The sequence below is a fragment of the Clinocottus analis genome, unplaced genomic scaffold (assembly GCF_023055335.1).
Source record: "Clinocottus analis isolate CAN_PGR_092001 unplaced genomic scaffold, fCliAna1.0.p SCAF_7, whole genome shotgun sequence".
NCBI classification, from domain to species: domain Eukaryota; kingdom Metazoa; phylum Chordata; class Actinopteri; order Perciformes; family Cottidae; genus Clinocottus; species Clinocottus analis.
Window position 1 is genome coordinate 14705649 of NW_027176229.1, and position 8351 is coordinate 14713999.

At 39.1% G+C, this 8351-nt stretch overlaps 1 long non-coding RNA gene across 1 annotated transcript in view; it reads right to left on the reverse strand.

Moving 5' to 3' along the window:
• Positions 1 to 7696, reverse strand: part of LOC137779176 (uncharacterized) — a 32611-nt gene extending 24915 nt beyond the window's left edge. Inside the window, exons 1-2 of the long non-coding RNA XR_011077040.1 lie at positions 7616 to 7696; positions 7399 to 7464 (exon numbers count right to left, since the gene is read on the reverse strand). This is a non-coding gene — a long non-coding RNA (uncharacterized lncRNA). The remainder of the gene's footprint in view (positions 1 to 7398; positions 7465 to 7615) is intronic.
• Between the last annotated feature and the right edge of the window lie 655 nt (positions 7697 to 8351).

Here is an 8351-nt window from a genome sequence, read left to right on the forward strand (position 1 = left end):
ATCAGGAGTTTCTCTGGGATAATTGTCAGGATCTGCTGTTTGGAAGATGACTGACAAAAGGAAAAATATGACAGTGGAATTTGTTGAGGAAACATGAAAATGTGTCACACATCCGTCAAACAAAGAAATGCAATATTTATGGCTTCTTGAAGAACCTCGCTCTCTCTCACACAAACACACACATGCATATTGTTGAAGTCTTCTCAGCGTCTTCTCTACAAGTAATTTCCCATGTCGTCATGCGTCTCCCTAACGTTCTTCCATAAATGGATTAACATTCAGAAAAGGCTGTTTACATAACAATGACAAGAGTGTTTAAAAATCCACACTTGAAAATGTGATTATGATAAGCATGTGAAAGTTTTAATACTCCCTCAAATATATGTGGAGGACCATTTAATTCTTTTGCTATCCATAATGCTATTGAAGATTAAAGACGAGTACAAAACAACATATTGACCACTTAAAATAGTGATGCGTATTTGAATTTACATATTGATTTTTATACGTGTATATAGTATATGTGTGCGTGTGTGTATACATACATATATATATATATATATATATATATATATATATATATATATATATATATATATATATATATGTATATATATATACATATATATGTATATATATGTATATATATATATACATATATATATTTAAATATATATATATATGTATATATATATATATTCACACACAACATGCACTCACACAAATATACAGAAACACACATTGTCATTGCTAAAGAAGAAAGACAGAGAAAAAAGATTTTTTTTTCAGGGAGGCCGTTGATTAATTAGAGCTATCTGTCAACCTCTCCTCCCTCACTTCTCTCCAACACACACTCACACATATACACATATATACACACACACACACACACACACACACACACACACACACACGCTCATAAACACACACTCACACACCTACTAAGAAAACAAAACCCCACTAATCATTTGAAGCCTGTGCGTTGGAGGTGGGGCCCAGTCATTATCAGGCCTCAGCAGTGCAGGTTTTTGTTGGTTTTGGCTCTGCATCCTCAATCAGTCGCTAACAGGAAGAACTTTAATCAGGGTTTTAATGCAGCTGTACAAGAGGTGGGCCGGCCCATTGTCTGGGTCTGAAAAGATTGATCAGAGGGGAGTCCTCTTGCGTTTCTTTACATTCACCTGCTGGGCCCTATTGGGTCTCTTTCTGGAAGAAAAGGACAAGGGAAATGAATGACGAACACAGTGTGTCCGCTCAACCCGCCTATGGGCTAATCAAGGAGCTACTTGTCAGCTCAACAGAGCCTCACAGTTCTGGCCACTAAGCTCTCCTTTTCTCTTTCCCATCCCAATTCAGACACACTGAGGAGCTGAGACCGGACGAACAACAGCGGGCCATAACACAACTATGAGCTAATGATATGCTACTCGGGAATCAATGTATGAAGCAGGTGACGTGGGGGGGTTGGTTCCGAGAAGAAAAACTGCCTAAATCAGAGAGAAACGCAACTTTGAGAGGCTGAATAAATGCAAAAATGCCAAAAATAAAATGATTGTGTTTAATACAAACAAGTTACATTATTTTTGTGTTTAGGCACGTACTACTTACACAAGTATTGCGTACACCTCAGCCATGCATAGATCAATATTTAAGCAGATTTTGTTGACACCTTCAGTAGTTTAAGGCATGTGTTGAACTACTGAAGGTGTCAAAAGGTTTATTTTTGCTCAGGTGACTGAAGTTCAGACCTCGCCAAAAGCTTGGATTTCTAAAAAAAAATCCAAAAAGAATTAAATGCAGTTTTATTAAGAGATTACTATTGCAAAGGGACAGGAGGGCAGAGGGGCAGTTTACAATCAGTTGCCAAGCTTTAAATGATGCTCTTACCCCATCTAGTGATAAGGCGGAGTAATTCCCATCACCCACACAAGTGAATGATTGTTTAGTGTTACAGTAAATGAACATCTTAAGACTCCCAAGAAACTGAGAGAAAATTAAAGTGGTAACATTCAAAATATGATGTGAATATAGTAGTATCAACTATATTCACATCATATTTTGAGTTAGTGAAAGGAAAAAACACAAATGCATTTGTCTTTTTATCATATTCATTATGTATTTGCCTCTGTTTAATATTCCTCACACAAAAACCACAAGGGGCATTATTTAATTGGGATATTGTAGCAAAATATATTACACACACAAGTAAAAAAAAAAAAAAGATAAAGCTGTGATTTAGATAGAGGATTTTTTTAAATTAACATTACAAAATTGATTACATTCAGAATAAATATAATTTCAGAAAAAAAATGTTTTTGATTAGACAATCTTTATTGGAAAAAAGTGTGATACCGAGCCTTATCGATCAATCAGTTAATCAGACTTTATTTTTATAGCATTTTTCATGCAACTATTGAGCTTCACACAATACTACTTACTTAATAAAAACAACAACAAAATTATAATTCATCGAATATTCGATAACACCATTTAATAGAAATTAAAACAGGAACCAAGTAGAATTTAGTATAAATATAAGTTTACAGTGAGGAAACATTTGGGAGGATTCAAATGAGAAAAAAAACTCTAACTTGGACTAGTCGAATACCAATGAGCAAAACAGAATGAAAAGCATGATTATCTGGATCGATTGAATAAAAACAGCTCACTTGAAAGCCAAACTAAAAAGGGAGGCCTTAAGTTTGCTTTTACAATTCTTTACATTCTGCACTAGAGAATAATATAAATCTTTGTCGACAAGTACGTCCATTTATTTATTTAGATATTTTCTATCTCCTCTCATACATTTGATAAGAGGAGATCTAACCGAGCAAAGGCTCCAAAAGGTTCAACCTGACGTTTATGACATTTACAGGATAAAATGCACACGATTTGTGGAGCAGAGAGAGCTCTGGAATTATGTGTGTACTTTAAACATCCGATTTGTCAGAGACGTCGTAGAGTGGCGACGAATGGCTGATCCACCTGACAAAGCTTTTTGTTGAAGTCCACAGGAAGTTCACAGGAAGCCTTCAGAGCTCTGCAGCAGGGATTGATGCGAGAATGCTCTCTAACAAAATGGATGGCGGCAATTAGGAAAACAGGAGAGGAGGGTGCAAGTGATTATAGCAGGAGCACTTGAACAGCCAACACCCAGCATTCACTGTCAATTAGAGAAGCAACGATACGCCAGAATATGCACCTTCTGCTAGTTCACATGTTTTAAATACGATTTTTATTTAGAGACGATATGAATGGAATTAAATTCATTTAAAAATAATATTTGAGTGTATTTTTGGCAGTCGTATCTTTCTTGTCTGTTGTATTTTTATGTCAATATTTTTGGTTTTCTTTCCTGTGATAGACATGATATGCAAACCATGAACCTGTATGATTGGAAAATTGAAAATGAACATTGTGTTTAATTTCCATACGACTGCGTTTGAACTCACTTGAGCCGCTCAATTTAGAAAATGGAAATGAGAAAATATAAATTTTAATTTATTTACTTTCGCTTTTGCAAACTGGGTTTAAAAGCTTATTTGGGCTGATTTGCTGTGCTAAAGTGTGGATTCTGACAGGCACTCACTGCAGAAGGTCAGCAATTCACCTGTAAGTCGAGAAATTACCCTGCCTAATGTTTGCTGTCCTTCAGGTGCAGCCTGACATCCTCCTTTGCATTTCAATGCAGACAACCTGATTATTAAATCTTAGAGGGCTTTTTTTTGTTTGAAATAAATGATTTTGGTTACTGGGCAACCTGACTTAATGAAACACCGTTCCCCTCCCCCATTCTCAAATAATTCAGCATCTATATTCAGGGATCTAGTTCTTAATTAGATTAAGAGGCCAGCAAATTCACACTGACGCATGAAGCTCACACACATGCAGATGCTCAATATATGGCTATGTTTTGGTGATGTACACATCAAATAAAACATTTGTATTTTATTTTATTCCATTTTGTATTATTTGATACAGTTTTATAAAGAATAATGCATTGTCATTTGAATGGGAATAATTAATTTACTGTCACACTTTTACCTTCGCAATTGCGATAGAAAGGATATAAGTAAACAGAAATAAATGTACATGTTTAATTGGACAAAAAATATGCCACATTATTACAAAACACAGTATGCAGCTCGACACGTCCATTCTAAAATACACAAATACACTCCAGCTCTTTGAGGGGGAGGGGGGGGGGGGAGTGCCAACAGAGCATTACTCTACCAGCACACTACACATGCTCCCATTTCACCCAAACGGCCTTGCTGTTTGGAAAGGTGAGGACATTGCACGTTGATATAAAGGGTCATTTGGAGGACTTGTTGGAGCTTCGTTCTGTGAAGGATTGGATTTTCACCAGAATGGCTGCACTTTAACATCCCTCTATCTGCCCTTCTCTGCATTTCACTCAAAGCTAGGAGGGTGCTCAGAATGATGGAGCACGATGTGGGTGTTTCACTCCCGAGTGATTTAAATCCTGGCAACCGTTCACAAATGAACACAAGTTACTTTGTTTTATAAATAAAACATTTCCATCCAAGCTCATTAAGGGAACAAATCTCCAAATATTTTCGCCCTGTTTGCATTTGTCTTCAAGGTAAGGTTAAATGGATCATTAAATTTCACCCAATTCTCACTGGTCTTACTGTGGAGGATAAAGTTGTAGCATATAAAACAAGGACAGTTGGATTTGCTGTAAAGAGCATGCCATTTTGTCTCTCCCTGAAGCTATGGCTTTCATTGAATCCTGAAATGAGTGGAAATGTTCCAAATCCCTACCAATGTACTAGAAATGAAAATTGGCCTTGGGGGTTTAAGGTTCCCATTAAGGTGTGCTTAACATATTCTGTTAAGTGTGGTTGGAGTGCATCAAAAATACAACATCATTACACGTCTCGATGAACTCCAGCAAAATGTCCCCTAAATGCCTTGATCCTGATGTGCAAGAGAGCTTTGGGTCAGGCCTCCACAGGACTGAAGCCAGAGAAAAGACAGCCTGGTACAAATTAAATCTGGCAATATTCAAGCCATGCCGGAAAAAATATTATGCCAAACTGGTATCCTAAAAAATTAGGTAAATCTCTGTTTGCGATGTCTGAATACAAACATGTATAGAACTGGCTTTTGTATATCTGGCTGCATATATGGCTAATATGGCTAATTGTATGTCAAACTATAGGATTTGATACCTTCTGCAATGTCTTGTTGTATTAGAATTAATAAAGTATTCTTCTGTGTCAGCGTCTCCTTTCAGGCTGTTGATGCCCGTCTCGCTCTGAATGCACTGATTAGATACAACCGCCCTCCTTCCTCTCTACCCCTCATCTCCCTGGTAGCTGTATTTTCAGGAAATGTCTTTCCTGGTTGCTTAGTATTCGCGTCACGTAAAGTGGGTCTGTGTTCCTCATTTAGTTCTGTACTGTACAGCTGGGGAGCTGTCCGGCGTGCGGCGGCAGGCAGTATGCAAATGACTCTGGATTTGAATGGAGATGGAGGTAGACACAAAGCTCAATTAGAGACAGAGAGGGAGAGAGAGATGGTGGGGGAGCTTTGAATGTCTGGAGGGGTGGGGGGAAGGGAACTATGGCTGCTTAATGCCAACCTGAGGAAACCAATGTACGGACACATCCAAACACAAAGGCACACACATATGAGAATGCACTTAAATAGCCAGGCAGTTTTCAAAATTCCTCCGACAGGCAGCGGATCTCTGAGGGGCTCAGACAGCTCAGCTCTGTGATGCGATCCGGTCAAACCAATTACACTGAGAATATTCCACAGTATCACACATATCATTAAAAACAAAAGGTGTCAGGCCAGCACAGGTGCACTTCCTATTTCGTTTAAAGCTCAAAGAGAGACCATACCATGCGGCACCAAATATAAGAAGGGCCGTCGGCCATTTTGTTCTTGGGCGTTAGCCGATGCCCAGCAGTATACATCACCTGACCCAGCCCCTGCACGAGTGTCCTTGAAAGAGTCTCTGACATCAACACTGCCACCCCTGGTTGCCACAGCAACCTCAGTGCTGTGTGTGTGTGTGTGTGTGTGTGTGTGTGTGGAGGGATGAGGGGGCGGGGGGTTCGTGATGGAAGGCAATTAATATGCACATGTAGGGAGTTGGAATCAGGGTTTAATTGCATTTGTTGGTGTGTGAAGCTGAAATGGATTGAACGCTACAGCAGGAACGGGTAATAATCAGAGAAGGGGGAAAAAGAAGATTAAGCAAGTTCATTGGTCAGAGCAATCATTTGCATCAATAGGGTTATTTGCCAATGATTTCCTTTCATATACAAAAGTAACTTCAGCGATGAGACGGTGGGGAGGTGGGCAGGTGGGGAGGTGTCATCCTCCTCAAGATTCTCCTCCTCTTCCTCCACAACATTATCATGAATAGTTTAAAAAAAAAGATGTGTAAAGCCAAGGTGATGCTTCACACAGCATCTATTTGTCGGTCAACGGCTGACTTTGTGTCCTTGAATTGCGATAATTCCCCTATGGCTGAGGTTTCCAAATGCAGCTGAGAAATAACAGAGTGCAGACTTGACTCTGTGTGAATGAGACTAACATGATCAGGGAGCCTAGCAGATCACTCAGCTGATCTGGTGATACCTCAAAATCACCGGAGTCTGATCTCCCATAAAAAACACTGCCTGTCAGATTATATAAGCACAACCTTTAGTCAAAGACGCACAAGTTTGAGCTAACATTCTCTCTCTCTCTCTCTCTCTCTCTCTCTCTCTCTCTCTCTCTCTCTCTCTCTCTCTCTCTCTCTCTCTCTCTCTCTCTCTCTCTCTCTCTCTCTCTCACACACACACACACCCTGATAGTTTTACTTGCCTGCTGTGTCAACAGCATTCACATATTTATTCCCTAAGTAAAGAGACTGCACGCTGCATTGGCTGAGTCTCATTACTGCCAAAAATATGAGCAGAAAATTCTACACCAATGTACAAAAAAAAAATACGGCATGGGTTTTAAGGTATTGTAGAACAGGATTTAAAAAAAGACAAAACTAAGTCATATACACAGCAGAATTATGCGAGATATACAGAAGGAAAGGTGTTTGTTACTGACAACACAGACGTACATGCGCACAGTCACTCACGCACACACGCAGACATTATACGCCCTATCAGTGCGCGCACACGCGGGCGCACATACAGTAAACGTTGCAATGGTCTCATCAATAATGCATCGGCGCTTCATGTTTATGCAATCTACAGGGCAAGAGCCAGCGATGGATAGCTGCAGATGTAAGTCAGCCTCACGCTGAACGTATGCAGCGCTTTACAAGCAAATCACAGACGGAGCTCAGACATTAAAGTTAAAATCGTTTCCGCCCGTAGAGAAAGAGATTAAGATAATAAAACAGTCCTCGGCACATACCTGTTAAAGCATTATTTCTTTGATTCTGGTTTATGCAGGCTTGAAGGACTTCATGATAACACCGCACTAAGGAAATAAAACTGTATCAGTGGTGATATGCAAATTAACGGCTCCCGCTGAATGCAAGTGCATTTATTATTCATAAATTACTCATGTTTATGCAAATTACGGCATACGGAAACACTGGTGGGGGTTGAGTTGCAGCGTCTAAACATACCGTGTGATTCGGTTCCTGTTATGCTCTTCCATCTAAAATGATGCACATCCAGGAATGTGTGGCCATAAAGTGGCGTGTTATTCCGAAGCTTCATGCAGCTGATCAGCAGTCACGTGGGCTCTGGGCAGGTTGGGCAACATGCCAATCAATGGAGGCCTCTATCTGTGAGAAACCCTCTCTGAGGCTGTCATTTGATGGTTCACACCTTGGAGATCCTTTGGTTTCTTACTCCCGTTGCCCTTCTTGTGTCTGCTCTAATGCTCTTTTTAATCATTTATTATTATTATTATTATTATTATTATTATTATTATTATTATTATTATTATTATTATCACTCTGCCTGTCTGTTTGTTTTCTGTCTTTCTTGCTCTCCACCTGACTTTCGCACATAGTTTGCAGCTTTAGTAAAATTTGTTTTTTTTTTGGGATCCACAAGATCACAATCAGATCCTGTGATCATCTGATCTTATAATTATTCTTAATTTGTAAGAATAAACATGTTATTGTGCATGTCCTGTGAGGTGTTAAGGTTAAAAAGGTGTGTGTGAAATTGCTGTCTATGAACACTTTGTATTTTTTAATATCTAGCTTCATTACCCATGCATAAGTGAAAACCCCTTTTGGTTAATGTTAATGCCAGATATTAGGACACGAGACGTCTCCTGCTAAATATTTCTTTTGCGCACTGTATCACACATTACGGTAATATGACGTCATCACAAGAGGACACCGTTGA